The sequence below is a fragment of the Xenopus laevis genome, chromosome 8S (genome assembly GCF_017654675.1).
Source record: "Xenopus laevis strain J_2021 chromosome 8S, Xenopus_laevis_v10.1, whole genome shotgun sequence".
NCBI lineage: Eukaryota > Metazoa > Chordata > Amphibia > Anura > Pipidae > Xenopus > Xenopus laevis.
This window is the reverse complement of record NC_054386.1, coordinates 38,509,683-38,528,886: the sequence shown is the minus strand read 5'-3', so window position 1 is coordinate 38,528,886 and position 19,204 is coordinate 38,509,683. Positions and strand designations below refer to the sequence as shown.

At 40.9% G+C, this 19,204-nt stretch overlaps 2 protein-coding genes across 11 annotated transcripts in view; one reads left to right on the top strand and one right to left on the bottom strand.

Moving 5' to 3' along the window:
• The window catches only part of avpr2.S (arginine vasopressin receptor 2 (nephrogenic diabetes insipidus) S homeolog), a 450,241-nt gene that overhangs the window by 159,120 nt on the left and 271,917 nt on the right, over positions 1–19,204 (top strand). The window lies entirely within an intron of this gene.
• l1cam.S (L1 cell adhesion molecule S homeolog) overlaps positions 1–19,204 on the bottom strand; it is a 119,989-nt gene that overhangs the window by 59,943 nt on the left and 40,842 nt on the right. For 6 of the 8 annotated variants that reach the window (XM_018231827.2, XM_041574064.1, XM_018231824.2 and 3 more), the window contains exon 2: positions 6,353–6,423. The exons of 1 other annotated variant lie outside the window; for it this stretch is intronic. The gene's annotated coding sequence lies outside the window, so the exon portion shown is untranslated. 8 annotated transcript variants of the gene reach the window in all.

Below are 19,204 nucleotides of genomic sequence, written 5' to 3'. Positions count from 1 at the left end.
AAGAACTATATCTATCCTGTCATGTGGGATTTTATTGGTGAAACTGGCAATACAATTACTGTATCTGGGGGTATATTTTACATTAAATTGCCCTGAGGTATTTTACATTTAACTGGCACTGTATTTATTCTACAGTGTTTTCTGAGGTATTATATATGGAATTAGTACTGTATTTTACACAGTGCCGATCCGCGCCTTTATGCCGCTTGAGGCGGCCTTCCATTGCCGCCCCGACCCCTCCTCACGGCGCTCACATTTTCTGCGCAGGAGGGGGTCGGGGCGCTCTCTGCACTAGAAGAGCCGAATTTCCAGGTTGAAAACCGGAAATTTGGCTCTTAGTTACCAGGAGCGGCATTTTTGTCTCAACTCGCCTCATTGGTGGAGCGCCCCTGATTTTACAGCGTGTTCTGTGGTATCATATATGGAATTAGTACTGTATTTATTCTACAGAATGTTCTGGGGTATTATATATGGAATTAGTACTGTATTTATTCTACAGAATGTTCTGGGGTATTATATATGGAATTAGTACTGTATTTTATTTCGTTATGCGTTATGGGATATTACTGCGTTGATCCTACTATCTGCTCTGGCATATAATACATGGAAGTGGCGCTGCATTTATCCTTCCATGTATTCTGGGGTATTAAACATTAAACTGACCCTGGGATACTATGAATGAATCTTGAAGAGAATGCTTTTAACTAGCCTCCTTTGGTATTTTTCCATCCACCATGTTGCAAGAGTCATGCAGTGGGTGCCGTTCTCTACATCACTATTCCCCCCACACATTTATGATGGTGCCAGTCTGTTGGTTTAAGCACTTCTAGTTTTATGGTGGTTAATAAATACTGGATCAGGTTGCAGTAAAAGCATTTACAGGTCAGATCAGGTCCAAGAGAGTAATAATGCACAGGCACAAGCATTGAAGATATAATCCTACATGTTTTTGTCTGGGGGAAGGTATATAATGAACCCATTTCAAAACACACACAGGCACACACAGACATACACACACACACAGACACTCACACACACAGTAGAAGGTACTGTTAAGAAATATTTTTAAGAAATTGGATAAAAATGAGTCAATGGGAAACAGCCTTTCCATAATTCAGAGCTTTCTGGATAACAAGTTTCCGCATAAAGGATCCCGTTCCTATATATATAGTTTACTATTCTCCCTGATGTCCTTCCTAGCCATTGCTTGTGATTATTGACGCCTTCTTTTGCTGCAAGTTGCCAACAGACAACTGATGGAGGATTAACTCTAGGCAACCAACAACACAATGCTCTAAATATAGAAAGAGCTTTAATGGCTAACAGAAAGGAAATAAAAAGTCAAGGTTGTACAAAAGCCACATATTTCCGATTTATTTAACCATAATTGTATCATCCTAATGAAGAGTACGAAGATTAAACCATTATACGATTTCCCTTTGCTTTATTAACCCTTGTTTCTATGAAGAATATAGGGATCCACCTTGCAGTTTAAGTCATGCCTAAGATGCCATTGTCCCAGACTGCCTTACCACTTCTTACAGCCATTTTTATGGGTTCTATTCTTCTAACAAGAAGTTTATTGGGCTTATATTGAAGCCAGCTTTACATATATGCATCACGGGTGCATGATCACATATTACTGAGAGCAGGGTTAGTTGACGAGAGCTGAATATGAAATAATAGGGTATAAAGTGAAACTATAACTAACTACATGTATGAACCCAACTCAGCAGGAGATTTTTATTGGATATATAATGATTGAATGCCATGCCATATCACTTTCTCTCATTCTAGTGCCTGCAGTGGTTTATTGTTGCTATAAGTAGCCATGAGCACCATTACTGAGTTGGGGACCAGTCCCAAAATATTATCTCTTTCATTATAGCGGGAAGGCTAGACAAGGCCATTCATTATCTTGGTAATGCAGAATGTAGTAACCTGCTTGGTTAAGGGCATCCCTATTGTTTTACCGTTATTTTATAATTCATATTCCTGATTCCTTTCTGTCTAAGCTGAGAACTAACCCACCGCTATCCAGAATTTTGTAAAGAGCCTTTACAGAGGGGCAGTAAGAGTTTCAGTGGCAACAAAGCTGTTTATATATAACAATTACTGTTCTGTTCCGGATTGGACTGACCCACTGGTCAGGTAGCAGGAGTCCGATCACCCCCTGTTAATTTGCAGGTGTCTGCTGCATTTATTTCAAGAGCCAGAACCAGTAGTGCAGAGCTCATTACATTTACCAATAACGGAAAAAAATCCACTGTAAATATTTAAAGAGTGTATATGGAAAAGCTGCTTAGAATGCTGTTTTCTTTCATTATGACAAAAAACTGTTAGTAGGGTAGAAATGGAACTGTGAACCAATGAAAGAAAGCTACTATCATGTGCATTTGCTTTGCCTTTACATCAGTCCAGTAGTGTAGGGCAATGCATTATCTTTGCTCTCTAGTGCATGAGAGGTTAATTGTACTCCCCCACTGCTCCGGCAGAGCCACCGGGTGTACTGACTCCGTGAGACACCAATGGAAGCCTCTCATAGGCTGATGGTGATGTCATGATTTATGGCAGAAAACTGTCCCTGCAATGGGAGCTGAACCTGCAGCGATATCAGTAACACTGTATAATAATAAGGGGCCAGAAGCGCAGCCATCTACACTATATGTCTCCTCCTTTCATTGTCCTTTCTCTAACTAGGCTGCACAAGGAATCTTTCCATCTTTATCTGTTGTGCATTTTATGCTTTGTCCTTCTAGTTAAAAATGGGATGGGAACCCACAAAACCCCTAATTTGCCTAATAAAAGAAAATGCAACTTTCCAATATATAGTAATTGCACATTTTCAGTGGATTTATACTTATACATACTGTACTTTAAAGCAGTGTCTGTCTATACCTTGCTGTTCTCTGCACTGATGGTTCTGACTTTAGCCACCTGATTAACAGACCTGTGAATATTCATACAAGACTGATCTCTGCGCAGGGGGTTTTTCACAGTGAGGTTTGGGAATGCCCTGCCTGGTAATGATGTGACGGCTGAATCTTTTAGTGCCTTTAACAAGGATGTGGATGATTTTTTGAACATTCATAATATCATAGGCTATTGTGATACTGAAGTCTACAATCAGTATATATATATATATATATATATATATATATATATATATATATATATATATATATATATAGATATATATAGATATATATAGATATATATATAGATATATATAGATATATATATATATATATATATATATATATATATATATATAAAACAATGAACGAACCACACTCAGAGGTTTCTATTAAACAAAAAGAAGTGTTTTTTTTATTTCAACGTTTCGGCTCCTAAACTCGTCATCAGGGAATATATGGAATATATATTATATGTGTATGGAAGGCTTGGTACTGTACTGGTGTCCTGCATTGGTTAAACTGATGTGTTTGCTTCAGAAACACAACAATAGTTTATATAAACAAGCTGCCGTGTAGTCATGGGGCAGCCATTCAAGCACAGGAAACACAGCAGATAACAGATAAGTCCTGAAGAATGCCATTGTATACTACAGAGTTATCTGTTATCTGCTGTGTATCCTGTGCCATTTCTCCCTTTTCAGCTTTGAATGGCTGCCCCATGGCTACATGCAACCCTGCATTGAATATATTCCAAATGCCGCTATGCACAGCCATTAGGAGTCTGATATAATGAAGTCATCAAAACATGAATGAATCTGTATTTTGCACAAGTCACATAACACATACGTAGGTGCAAATGATATACCTTCCATTACTGACACACCCGCTAGGCACTATAATCACACTTTTCATCTGTGAGCCCAATCCAAACAGATGAACAGAGAACTGGTACTATGAAAGGATAAGACCCCCCCCCCCCTTATATGTTGTTTTTTCTGTATGTACTGTAGGCTTCCTCGCTCACCATAACTGTTGTGCTCAAATCCCAGTTCAGACCCGACTACATACAGTCATATGAAAAAAGTAATTTTGCTAATTTGAATGCATGTAACTGCTCAATACTGATTACTGGCACAACCAAATTGTTTGCATTAGCTTGTTGAGCCTTGAACTTCATAGGCAGATATGTCCAATCATGTGAAAATGTATTTAAGGTGGCCAATTGCAAGTTGTGCTTCTGTTTGACCCTCCTCTGAAGAGTGACAGTATGGGATCCTCAAAGCAACTCTCAAAAGATCTGAAAACAAAGATTGTTTAGTATCATCGTTTAGAGGAAGGCTACAAAAAGCTATCTCAGAGATTTAAACTGTCAGTTTCAACTTTAAGGAATATAATCAGGAAATGGAAGGCCACAGGCACAGTTGCTGTAAAACCCAGGTCTGGCAAATCAAGAAAAATACAGGAGCGGCATATGCGGATGATGGTGAGAATGGTTACAGACAACCCAAAGATCACCTCCAAATACCTGCAAGAACATCTTGTTGCAGATGGTGTATCTGTACAATGTTCTACAATTCAGCGCAATTTGCACAAAGAACATTTGTATTGCAAAGTGATGAGAAAGAAACCCTTTCTGCACTCACGCCACAAACAGTGAGTCGCTTGTTTTATGCAAAATTTAGTTATTTGGTCATAACAAAAAGTGTTTTGCATAGCGTACGAAGAACACTGCATTCCAAGAAAAACACCTGCTACCTACTGTCAAATTTGGTGGAGGTTCCATCATGCTGTGGGGCTGTGGGGCTAGTTCAGGGACTGGGGCCCTTGTTAAAGTCGAGGGTCGGATAAATTCAACCCAATATCAACAAATTCTTCAGGACAATGTTCAAGCATCAGTCACAAAGTTGAAGTTACGCAGGGGTTGGATATTCCAACAAGACAATGGCCCTAAACACACTTTGAAATCTACAAAGGCATTTACAGTATTCAGAGGGAGAAGTACAATATTCTGGAATGGCCGTCACAGTCCCCCGACTTGAATATCATCGAAAATCTACGTGATGATTTGAAGCAGACTGTCCATGCTCGACAAACATAAAATGTAACTGAACTGGAGAGATTTTGTATGGACGAATGGTCAAAAATACCATCATCCAGATCCACTCATCAAAGGTTATAGGAAGCGTCTAGAGGCTGTTACATTTGCAAAAGGAGGCTCAACTAAGTATTGATGTAATATCTCTGTTGGGGTGCCCACATTTATGCACCTGTCTAATTTTGTTATAATGCAAATTGCAAATTTTCTGTTAATCCAATAAAATTTGTCACTGCTGAAATACTAGTTTCCATAAGGCATGTTATATATTAAAAGGAAATTGCTACTTTAAAAGCTCAGCCAATGATAAACAAAACTCCAAAGAATTAAGAGGGGTTCCCAAACTTTTTCATATGACTGTATGTGGCATAGCGCTTCCTTTAGTCAGGTAAGGGGTCCTAGAGGTTGGGTTCAGGGTGGGCCCGTACTGCGGCACTACCATTACTGGGACAGGATGGGTCAAAGACAGGGTTATGGGGTTCTGGCAGTGTAATCAGTGTGTAGTGTATATACAGTAACTCCACAATGAAGCAAAAACATTTTAGAGCATACAATTCCTATTTCGTAGATCAGGGGTTAATATGTTGTTGCTGCAATCACTCTGACCATTCATAAACTATTTTTAAAAAACCTTATAAATTCTTGATGAGCTGTGCTGTCCCTCTGCAATGTTGCACCTAATGGGCTCACGCTCTGCTTGGCACACATTCGCTTGGTGACCCTACTAAATGTTATAGGGTTAAATGCTAAAAACTCAAGCATGTATTGACAGAGCCATTAGTCCATCCGCAGCTACTGATAGAAACATTGATCCCAGTGTGCTTATCATGCTCAGAACTGATCAATCATCAGTCAGGCAATATGTGCCGGAAGTCACAACCCTAGATGTTCTGCAGCATGTTGGGCAGGTGCATAATTACAGAGGAATCAGACCCTGCAGCTTCAAGGGGGGCCCAGTAATATCTAGTTATGCCATTGATGTTGGGCTATAAATGTAAGGCTGAGGGTTGGCTCTAACCCAGAATCTTCAGATGGTTCTGCACAAGTGGAGTATAGCTAGACTTTATATTTACAGGTGGGGTCTCAGGTGTCCCTGGTCAAGACATGCTACCTAAAGTGGATGGTCATAATTTTCCTTATCACCTCCCATAACCCTACTTTTGTATTGTAATCCTTAAACAAGAAGGCAGAAGATGGTATGGCATATAGGCCCAAATGACATGAACTGGTTAGTCATGGATGTAAGTAAAACTCCTTCTATTAGGAAAACTCCCACTACCCACTACAACTACCCACTGCCCTGCTAGCTTTTACATCTTGCAACATAAAGAGCCATTACCTTAATACTGGAACTGCATTGCCGGAGCCTCCGATAAGGAATGTACTGAATTAATCACTGATGTTCTTAACCTGTTGGACAAATCATTCATATTAGTGGGTGTTTTTGTCATTGGCAAAGTTACAGGTTTTATCACTTGTGGGCACAATGCACATAATAAATGACAGTTAATTAGGTGAAGTAGCAAATCCTTCCAAGCAGGCACCTCTTACCAATGGCTCATGGCATTTATTGTGCTGGTAGAGAGGGCCCTAGCCATGCAGAACACCCTGTTATTTGTCACCAACAAACATATGTACCTTCAGAGTTCTATATCCAGGATAATTGTGGGCAGCAATTGCCCTCTGGACTGGTGATTCTCCCCTTATACAGAAAGACTGCAAATTGTACCCTGTATACTGTTTTAGAGCAGTTTTACAGCACTAATTAGATTACTTTGGATTAAAATTAGCCATTCGTATCAGGAAGCACAGCCTCAGGCCATAACTCGGCATGGATATATGGCCCATTCCCTTAGTGCTATAAAACAACACCCAGTGTTTATTGAAATGTATTGTATTACAGGGTTAAAGGGGGTTGTTTAACTTTGAGTTAACTTTTAGTATGCTGTAGAGAGTGATAATCTGAAACAATTTGCAATTTTTTTTTTATTATTTGTGGTTTTGTGAGTCATTTAGCTTTGTATTCAGAAGCTCTCCATATTGCCGTTTCTGCAATCTGGTTGCTATGTCCCAAATTACCCCAGCAACCATGCATTTATTTGAATAAGAGACTGAAATATGAATAGTAGAGGCCTGAATGGAAAGATGTGTAATTAAAAAGTAGAAATAAATATTAATTTTGTTTTTAGATGTGGTCAGCGACCCCCATATGAAAGCTGGAAAGAGTCAAAATAATTGTCAAAAAAAACAATGAAGACCAACTGGACATTGCTTAGAATTAGCCATTCTATAAGACACTAAATTAACTTAAAGGGTTGATTTACCTTTTAAGTTAAATTTTAGCATGTTGTAGAATGGCTAATACCAAGCAACTTTTCAATTAGCCTTCATTATTTATTTTTTATAGCTTTTGAGCTATTTGCCTTTTTCTTCTGACTCTTTCCAGCTGGGGGTCACTGATCCCATTTGAAAAACAAATACTCTGTAAGGCTACAAATGTATTATTATTGCTATTTTTTATAACTCGTCTTTCTATTCAGGCTTCTCTTTTTCATTTCCCAGCCTCTCATTCAAATCAATGCATGGTTGCTGGGGTATGTGGACCCTAGCAACCAGATAGCTGAAACTGCAAACTGGAGAGCCGCTGAATAAAAAGCTAAATAACTCAAAAACCACAAATAATAAAAAATGAAAACCAAATGCAGATTGTCTCAGAATATCACTCTCTATGACATACTAAAAGTTAACTCAAAGGTGAACAACCCCTTTAAAGTCTTAGACCAAAGATACATAGTAACATAGTAAGTTAGGTCGAAAAAAGACACACGTCCATCAAGTTCAACCTTTTAACTCTATCTAACTTTTTTTTCCAGACAATTCCGACGCCGGCGACAATTCTGACGCCCATTAAAGTCAATGGGCGCCTAGAATTGTCGCCGTCGTCAGAATTGTCGCCGGTGGTGAAACGTGGAAATTCGCTGTGAATTCGCACTTGGCGAATAAATTCGCCCAGCACTAACTGGGACTCCATGATCCCCCTCTAATAATTTGCTGTTGTTTTTTTTAAAGCAGTTATAGAAAAATGAGTTATAAGTAACTGCACAACACCTATACCTTTGTAGCTGTATTACCCCAAAACATATCCAGTTCCTTCTGTAATGACAATGCCTTCCTCTTGCATACCCATATATATATATATATATATATATTTATTTTTTATTTTTTTTCATAATCAGGGCCCTGAGCAGCAGCTATTGATGCAACACTAATAGGTGAGGATTCAGTCATGCAACCCCCTCTCCCCTGTCATCTCCCAGTTGTTGAAGGCAGGGTACAGAGTGACAATGTGCATTAATATGATTATATTGATGGCAGAGAGAGAAAAATCTAGAAAGCAGAATAAATTCCTCCTTGTCAAGATATGTGCATAGGTGACATATTAAGCCTATATATATACATATAAAGAGAGAGAGGCTAATTTGCACTTGCAGATTACAGAGCTGGTGTGAGCACTTTATAGAAGTGGTTATGCTTCAGTGAAACTGGAAACCACTTATTTATAAAGAATGCATTATGATTTCTGCCTGTTTCATTATAACTTACACCATATCATAATCTGAGATATACACTGGCTGGTTTCATCATGAAGAGAAACACATTACACTTATTCTCGCCCATTCCTTACTATTCTGCAGCCGGCTAGAGCAACTAAGGAGTAAGTCTGCAATAACAAATTACGTCCCTGTGATATGGGGAAAACCAGCAGCTCAAGTCTACAAATCCTATGGAAATCTTAGTCATATGTAGGGTATAAAACAGGCAGGGCTTTCCTTCTGTAGGCAGTCCTTAGTTGTTCACAGGGTAAGACTGGGCAGAAAAGACACCGGGAAAAAACCTGGTAGGCTCCATTGACCCAAGCCTGCCCACCCTGCCTGCAACTGCGGGCACTAGTGATGTGTGGGCCGTGCTGAAACCCTCGGGATCCGTAGGTTTGGGCTGAACTTTGGCCTCCATTCTCCTTGCCTGCAGCCTTCTTTTGCCCCACTTCCGCCTCTGTATGGGCCATTTTATATACTCGCACTGGCGGGTGAAGGTCACGGTTGGGTGTGGCTTGAGTTTTTCTTTTAGCGGCCACTGTTGCTCTCTGCCCTTGATCACAGCCACAAGAGGGAACAAGATAAGTGGTATGCAACGAGGGGGTGACATTTGTATGAGCTTGGGCTCCGGACACTCCAGTCTGACAGTGGCTGTTCAGATACATGTACCACAGCCAAGTAGGTTACAAGATGAAATGGGCAATATGGCCTCTTGGGGCTAATTATTTTGATGCATTTAACGCTTTCCATTTGAGAGAGTTGTACAGTTGACACCGCTTCAGTGGTACCGCTTGGCTTTTTAGGGCCAATTCTGCACTAATCTCTGATCTCTGGTTACAGCACTGATAACAATCCTGTATTTCCCAGCGGATATGGATTACAGAACAAGGATTACAAATTTTTCATCTCATTAAGCGAAACCCCTAGAAGCAAATGGGTGATATGGAAATACACGTGCATATATTATCCCTGTGCTATAAAAATCCATTTATTTGAAGGGCTAGAGGGAGCAGCTAATTGCAGTTTTGTTTCAGATGTTATTTATTGGCGCACACACAAATTTCCGCTTAGCTGATGATGCTGGGAGTTGTAGTTCATCTGCCATCAGCATTAGGCTATTCTGCTGATAACCCAATAAAGGATCTAACAAGATGCATCACAGCACGTCCATATACAGACACCGCATCTCAGAGGTGTCAGTATATTCTCACAGAAGTGCATGGAGGAGTGGTAAACTGGCAGCAGCCATGCTTACATAGAGGGTCGGACTGGATCGTTAGGGGGCCTTCTGAGGCTGAGGCTGGCAGTCCCTGGGGGCCCCCTCCTGACCTCGAAATTCCAGGCCTTGGTGCGCACATGCGCGAAAGATGCGATGTGAACATGCGCGAATGCCGCAGCAGTGCAACATTGCCTCTTTATGGGGCAGCTGGGGGAGCAGGTCTGGGCCAGTGGGGGCCCATGAGTCCCAGGGCCCGTGGAGTTTTTTTCCAGTGTCCCACTGGCCCAGTCTGACCCTGCTTACAAACAAGATTAACCTTTTAAGTCTATATATAAAACCTGCCTAACCGCCATAGTAACACATTAACTATGTCTAGGTGCAGGGCCGGAACTAGGGGTAGGCAGAGTAGGCACGTGCCTAGGGCGCAAAGCTGGGGGCATGTATCTTTCGCATAAATGCGCTTCTGCGCATGCGCGCACGCCATTTCGCGCATGCCCGCTGGAGCGAAGCTTTGAGCATGCGCACTGGAGCACAGTTTCACAGTAACCCGACGCGCTCCCCTCTTTATATAACTGCGTCTGACACTCGCGTCGCAAAAGGGGTGGGGCTTACGTGAGTATATAAAAAGTGGGGCAGAAGAAGACTGCACACAGGGAGAATAGAGTCTAAAGTTCAGCCTGAACCACAATCAGCTTGAGGATGTCGTGCAGAAATCCCATTCCGATTATAAGAAAACAGGTTTCACCAAAATATTCGGAAGGGGTTTTTTTACAGTGAAAGCTGTAAAGATGTGGAAATCACTCTCTGAATCAGTTGTACTGGCTGATACATTAGATAGCTTTAAGAAGGGGTTGGATGGCTTTTTAGCAAGTGAGGGAATACAGGGTTATTAAGGATAGCTCGTAGTACAAGTTGATCCTGGGGCTGGTCCGATTGCCATTTTGGAGTCAGGAAGGAATTTTTCCCCCTCTGAGGCAAATTGGAGAGTCTTCTTCAGATGGGGTTTTTTGCTTTCCTCTGGTTCAACTAGCAGTTAGGCAGGTTAAAAAAGTGTTAAAAGGTTGAACTTGATGGATGTGTGTCTTTTTTCAACCTAACTTAATATGTTACTTTGTATTTGGGCTGGCCTGCATATCACTAGCACCCATGTCCTGAGAATTGACAATGGGCACAAAAGAAAAAGAATGTAACTAAAAAGAAGAAGAATAGAGAACATTTCCAGGAAGGGTGTCAGGTCTGTTTGGTGGAATACAGGAAAAGCTAAGCTGCTCAACGTCAATGTGAGCTAGTCAAGTCAACAGGAAAATGGATTATCTCCAATGAGGAATTTTGATTGGATGCTGTATTTGGAGGACAGTAATTATCTAGCTCAGTGATCCCCAACCAGTAGCTCGTGAGCAACATGTTGCTCTCCAACCCCATGGATGTTGCTCCCAGTGACCTCAAAGCAGGTGATTATTTTTTGAATTCCTGGTTTAGAGACAAGTTTTGGTTGTATAAAAACCAGTTGTACTGCCAAACAGAGTCTTCTATAGGCTGCCAGTCCTCATAGGGGCTACCAAATAGCCAATCACAGTCCTTATTTGGCTGCCCACGAACTATTTTCATGCTTGTGTTGCTCCCCACCTCCTTTTACTTCTGAATGTTGCTCATGGGTTCTAAAGGTTGGGGATCCCTGATCTAGCTGAACTACTGTGTTCATGCACCTTGATAATGCACTGATTAGTGGTCCCCATGGTGAATGGAGTAATATTACTGGACAGGTGCCATTCAGCTGCTGTTAAACATTAATTATGCCCTGTTATTGCATGATTCAGTGAGCATAGCACATTACCAGGGTGGCACCTGTTCTAATATAAAAGCGTGCTGGGGACATAGGTCCATATGACTCCCTCTCAGTTTATTTATTACAATTAAACTGGTTTGGAAATATTGCTGCTTCTCAGCAAGATGCAACTGATTGAAGGACAAATAAAAGAATTGATAAATGCAATAGAAAAGGAATAGCTGCTGACTTTACCTATTATTGGTTATAGCTGTGGTCACTGCCTTGAGATGGCACTTCAGTAGCCTTCAGATAAAGGAAAAAGGGTTGGGAAAAGCATGACTTTTTCAGAAAAGTCTAAATTTTTGTGGAATCAGCGGAGAAGCCCAAAATATTTGGCTTATTCCGATTGTATAGTTAAAAAACTTGAACTTTTCTAGTTTTTTTGCATTTGGACTTTAATAAATAACCCCCTTAATTCCATGCTACTGATTCAAATTAGAAGTCTCTCTTTCAAATCACTGCCTGCTTGCTAGGTTAACTTGCACCCAGCAACCAGATAGCAGCTAAAATTCCAAAATAGAGAACTGCTGCACAAAAAGCTAAATAGTTCAAAAACCATAAATAATAAGAAAGGAAGACCAATTGCAATCTGTCTCATAATATAACACTCTTCGTCATACTAAAAGTAAATTTAAAGGTAAACAACGCCTTTGAGCAAATCATTTGCCCCTTCAGCACTACCCATGAATGGGCCCTCCCCTAAGGCTTCCTCAACTGTTTAGGCAGGTTTGAAAATGCCATTGGACGAGGAACAAATTAGTATGTTGATGTGGTCCTCTCTTGATATGACTACATAGTTGCCCATTATAAACCAATTATTGACCCGGGGCCCAGCAGGTAAATATTCACTCATTTGGCGACCTTGCCAGCAGATCTTAAAGGGGTTGTTTAACATTAAATTAATTTTTAATATGATGTACAGAGTGAGACAAATTGCAATTGGTTTTCATTTTGTCCAGTATTGTGTTTTTTGAGTTCTTTAGCTTTTTATTCGTCAGCTCCTTGTGATTTCTTTGTGATCTGGTTGCTAAGGTCCAAATTACCCTAGCAACCATGCATTGAATTGAATGAGAGACTGGAATATGGATAGGGGCTGAATAAAAAGAGGAGTAATAAAAAGTAACAATAACAATACTTTTGTAGCCTAACAAAACATTTGTTTTTTAGATGGGGTCAGTGACCCCATTTGAAAGCTAGAAAGGGTCAGAAGAAGAAGGCAAATAATTGAAAACGATATAAAAGAAGAAATGGAGGCTAATTCAAAAGTTCCTTAGAATTGGCCATTCTCTAACATACTAAATGTCATTCATTGTTTTTTCATGCTATTTATAATTCTGCCATAAAAGTATTTACCTAGTTAGTTCAAATAACTTATCTGATCCTTCATGCTGTGAAGTGGCAGACAAGGAGATTAGTCGCCCGGCAAGAATACGAGTTGCTGGCGGGATGGCATACAAATTGTTTCGGTTTTCCGAAGTCGGCAGAAGTTGCCTCATGAGGAAACTTTGGGCTACTTCAGAAATACGAAGCGGTTTGTATGCCATCCTGCCGGCAATTCGTATTCTTGCCGGCGGAAAGGCATTTCAGGGGGGTTAGTTGCCTGCAGAAGCGAAGATTTTTTTGCTGGCCGACTAATCTCCCCGTCTGCCACCACCCTAAGAGGAGCGTGCCATAATTGAACTGCAGTAGTCTGTTAGCATTAGAAACTCTAATTGACATATTGGGAAGGAACATTCAGGTCAGCAAAACAGTCAGGCTTTGAAACTTCAAGTAACAATTGCTTACAAAAGCAAACCTATCAGCAAAAACATCAGCATGACCTACAGGTAACTTCTAATGTACAGTCATATTTTGAAGAGCAGTTTTTTTGTCAGTATCACTTTAAGAGAAGAACAGGGCTTTGGTCAGACATTGTCGATTAAATATAACGGCGGAGGTTATTTCCTTTACCGAACATGCACTGGCATCATGGCTGCTTTATATAAGTGAGAGTGGTTCTTTAACATGGCAGAGAAAGCTTGAATAATCCTGCTATATTACACCAGCATCCTTTGACACTAGAGATTTTGCTGCTGAAGTTTTTGTATTTGAAGGCATGTAAGATTCTGCTCAGTCAAGGGAAGCAGCATGTCAGCTCTCAGATGAACAGATACAGACAATGGCTATGCCCACAATAAAGCAATAAATCTTCCTTATTATAGGATATAGTTCCAATTTCACAGAGAAGAGACACTTTCGGGAAATAAAACCTTTCCTGTCTATCTCCCAGTGGATGGATAAACCAGAAGTCCTAACCACAACAGAAAGACTTCAAACCCAGTGATGCCAGAGCAGGAAACCCCTAAGTGGCATCATTCATGCTCAGGAAATATCTAAAAGCTTTGCGCCAAGCAAGCGGACTTGCTGCAGGGGAACAGCTGCCGGAGCCTCGCCAATGCAATGATCTGATGTGATTCCTGCAGCAGCTCCTGTATAATGTTACAATGCTCTTGTTAAATTCACTCTCGTTACTCGTATCTTGTTAAGCTGTCACTAACACATTTCAGCCTATTCCTCATTTACCAGTCACTGGGCTCTATTGTTCCACTATGTAATGATTCTATCACAGCCCATCGGCACACAAGCTGAGCATGCTGGATCTCCCAGAAGCCATTTGCCTAATCTGATTGCCAAACAATGGCAACGAAGCAGGGGGCTGCCGATAACTGCATTGTATTTGTTGTATTGAGCAGATAATGTATCTTTTCTCTTCACTTGTGCTCATCAGATTACAGATGGCAAGAATGAAATGAAAGTCAACTGGAAAAAATAAGCTAAGGAAGACTGCAGGGCAGAAGGAGGTGGTGGCGGAGGCCAGACGATCAATCTGCCTTTGGAACGAAGGCTCATGTGCATTCATCTGCTCGCTTGTTTGAATTGGAAATAGGGTGTGGCAGAGGCTCTGAAAAGCAATATGAAATGAAAATGCCATTTGCCTTGCAATTACCAATCCCATTAAGACAGTGTTTAGAGGTAGCAAGGCTTTTAAAAGGTTTATTGCATCTAGGAATACAACGTTGGCAATCTCTGCTGAAACATGAGAAAGGAAGGAAAAGAAAGAGAGAATGGAAAGGAAATCATTTGGCAAAAGGCTGATTGCAAGGACAGACAGAATTAGGACAGACACAGATGCACTGTGCAGTTCAACATAAGCAAGCATTTTTCACTCAAATGGACAGGTCTTGGGATTGGTACCGACTTAACGTGGCTTGGCTGCCAACAGGAAAGACAAGAGAGACACTGAAAACCACAAATGGCTGCCTGAAGTCAATACATTTATTAGCAGATCCATTTGTCAAGGAGTATGGCTCACAAGGAAGAGCCAGCACATGGAAACTAAAATGCAAGCAGATAGCACCACACAAGGGAAATGGATGGTTAGGAGGACAGAGATTGGTGATAGGATTTTGCATTCTTAACCCTGTTGAGCTTTTAGCTAAAATAGGGCCTCCACGTTCTATTCAAAAAAAAATTACAGAATATTTCCTCTCTAAAGATCTATTAGTATGATCACACATTTGCTTTCAAACCAGTAAATGCTCTCTCTTGACTGGTTCCTTGTGATTTGCAAAAAACATTGTAACCTCTGTCCAAAACCTTCCTGTCAATCCAAACCTTGATGTGTAATAGACAAAGTAATGGATATGAGTGCATGGTCTAGTGGTCAGGGTTTGGCTAATAGTCGTCCCATCATAAACCCAGGTTTTCCTGTCTGACAGGGCCCCTAGGCAGGACCCCTACCCACTGCCTCCTACCCAATGCCTATTTTGCAAAATACGTTAAGCAAATCATCCAGTCCAGATGAAGGAATACCAGTAATAAGCTGACTGCTGATTGGTTACTATAAGTGGCAAGGCTAACATGGTGCTCATGATAGAAATGTTACATTCAGCCCTGGAGTCCTGTAACCAGTGAATTTTAGATACAAGTATACTGAATTATTTTGCAAACCTGTGCTATCTTATTAAGCATTATATGATGATTTCAGCCACAGATTATCTGAGCATGAAGTCCCTTTAAAGAAAGGCTTTGCTGTTATCTTCTAATTGCATTCCTACTAATAAAGGCATCACTGGCTCCCATAGCAAGCATGGAAACCATTTCCCAGATAAGTTATCTTGATCCTAATCACTTCTGATCTCAATAAACTGGTATAAGGCAGAGGATCAAAGTGGAGTTCACTGTGTGTGTGTGGGGGGGGGGGCGTAGCGAAGGGAGATGAAAATATCAAATGTCCCCAGGTTATTTTTCAGATTGATCTCGTTCTAGCCAAATATCATCCAATGAGGCTTATTTTGCTTTTCCCCCTTACTAAGACTGAATGGCACGACTGTTATATAACATGGAGGTCTGGACAAGCCAGCTCCATTCAGATTCATGCTTCTTTGCAGAACAAAAGGAATATAAAGGCAAGCAGTGGGGGGCCATCATCTTGATGGGAGAAAATTATACTGACCAGTTTAGAAAACAATACAACACATTCATGTTATGGCTTTATTGTCGAGTACAACATGGAAGCTTCTGGCCCGAGAAGCACTCTAGTGTTAATGCTTGGAAAATCCAAGCAACTGTTATACCATTTTCATGGCAATGTGGCCTCTGTGTGGCTCTGATTGATTGGAATTCATTCTGTTAGCTGCAGGCAAAATGGCAGCCTCATTTCATTTTTAAAGCGTGCAACTAAACAACACTCCTGAAAAAATGACTCTGTACTGAAGAATGGGAATAGTGTACATTTTCCTTTAATTGTCTTTTTAAGAGGGAAAGCAAACAGTGTTCTTAAGCTCAAATTGCTCTTTAGAATGGAAATCAGTAGTTCAGTATCACATGAAGCCCAGGCTTTAGTGTATAACAATGTTAAAGTTGAATAAACACAAAAGGGGTCTTATATGAATTGGAAGCAGGCGCAGCAGCATAACTACTACATCCTGGGCTCCCCCTGAGATAAAGAACTTTGGAAAGCTTGCCGTGTGTAATTTCCTCCAAATCTCTGACTTCCCCACCAGCTTGTGGAGGGTAGTGAAACATACCAACAGAAGGGGAGAGGACCCACTACTATGCAGCAGACCCCACCAGCCCCACAATGTTGGATGTGCCCTCCAACATTGTGCCCGAGGTGCAGAGTGTAGCAGTGTCGGACTGGCCCACCGGGATACCAAGTGTCAGTGGGCCCTCCAGCTCCAACGCATTTGGCCTGTTTCATGGTCAATACCTACTGCTGTATGGTAAAATAGATGCCAAATAGATAAAGAATAATAAATAATAGAATAGAAAGAAAAGAGACTTGAAAAATAGAGGTTGAGTGAGGTGAGCAAGAGGAGAAATAGTTTGGAGAATGGGCCCCTGGACTAACATTTTCTGGTGGGCCCCTGGTATCCCAGTCCGACACTGGAGTGTAGCCATCCCATGGGCAGGGGTACTCTTTACAGATATGCACTTGTGCTCCTTCTTTCTCTAGCACTTTCATTTGGGGCCAGCCCGGCAGTTCTCAGCCAGTCAATTGTCTGGTACCCTCACCAATGGAGCACTTTTTGCTCCTTGTGCCTTCGGAACAATCCGAAAGCTCTGACTGCACATTATAATAATGCTCTAATTGACAATTCAAACCCGGATAATGTTATACCCTTACATTGGTTTTCCTATCACATTTATTTCCACCTTCTCCCCCATCCATCAAAATATGCAGAGTCTGCACCGAAATGTGTTCCATAGTCTGCGTTTTATAATCCACACACAAAAAATGCTTGAATTTGCTGTTTTTCTTTTTGCAATGATGAGCTATAATGAGCAATGCATAGGCACTGATCAGCACATTCTCTAAAGCTTAAAGGGGAGATGGTTTTTATTATGTGGCTTTGCTACTTTCTATACTGCTGCAATCTCTTTTATTATAGGACCCTGTACAGATTTATCATATGACCCTGTACCAATTTATTATAGAACCCTGCAGGTCTAGATTGGGAGTCAAAATAGGCCCTGGAATTTCAATTTCAAAGAGGCTCAAACAGCCCCCCACCAGCCCACTAAAAAGTGACAGTGTATGGATTCATACAACAGCCCGTCTGGCATTTGCCAGAACCCACAGATTGCCAGTCCAGGTCTGGTACCCTGTACCAATTGAACTTGTGGTACCTACCAAAAAGTGAGTGGGCTATCCTGTGGGCTGCTGGGAGTTTTTTTCAATATATATATATATATATATATATATATATATATATATATATATATATATATATATATATATATATATATATATATATATATATATGTATATCCATTGCAAAATATAATACCATCAGAAGTCTCTTTGTGGTTCCACAAATTCTATCACATTAAACCCGGTTAAAGTGCTCTATAAAGAATACTTTTACCTCCCTGCTGAAAATATAAGGATATTAGAACTCATCTTAAAGTTCATAAGCATACCTATATTCATGGAACTTGCACCCACCTGAGTCTGCAGACCCTCAAGTCAATCCGCCACCCGCCTTTTGTGCCCCCCCCATTTCTGTTAGCAAGGAGTACAATGTTGCATAATAGTAAATCATTCTACAGTTTCCGATTATTCTATTTTTGTATTCTGATTGGCCTTTAATTGCATGCATCTTGATGTAAATATCCAGAGGGTATTTTAACGTACAATTGCTTGTACATCTGTGCACCCATAGTGCAGTCAATACAAATATAACCCCAGATGAGGTTGGACTTCCGAGATCAGAGCTGCCATTGTACTGGGAGTTCATGGTGTCCAGCAGAGCATTCCAATCTAATTACACCCAAAGAGGAATGGATGAAAGCACCCGCTTATAAAGTTCAAGGGAGGGGGGCAGGAATGTGACATCAGCAAGCTAGTGTTGTGGCTGAGTGTTATCCATGGGCTTCTGGAGAAAGCAGTTGTGGTTCAATGAAGCAATTTGTGCTGCCAAGTTTCCAAGTACATTGTACCACTGCCCATCAGCATTGGGACATGTGAGTCATAAGAAGGCGTGGGGGCTTCATAGAGACAGGGGAAATACAGTTACTGTGCCTAATTCTGTCATCCAGGCACTCTTTTCTACTGCTCCACGAGTGCCTTTATCAGGAGCATCAAAAGCACGGCTGACGTACTATACTGATTGTCTTCTATTCACAAGTATCCTTTTCCAATGACTTTTTCCTTCAAATACATTGAAACAGCCACCTTTGGTATATATTCACCTTGGCCATGTTAGCAGGGCACCCATTATATATGATTCACTCCAGCAAGCAAACAAGAAGACTGAAAGGATTACTGAATCACATGTGTGTGTGTGTGTGTGCAGAGACAGTCAGCAGATACAGTGCAGGCCTTTGTGCTTCTTTAGTCTGGGGGAGATGGATAAATATCCACAGGTTTTGTAGCTCAGCACTACATAGGGGCCATATGAAGGGATAGGGGCCATCTAGCCATCTTTTTTTTTTTATAAATACCCTTTTGAATACAAAGTTGACACTAAGTTGGATATCATTTTATATTATACAGGTATGGGA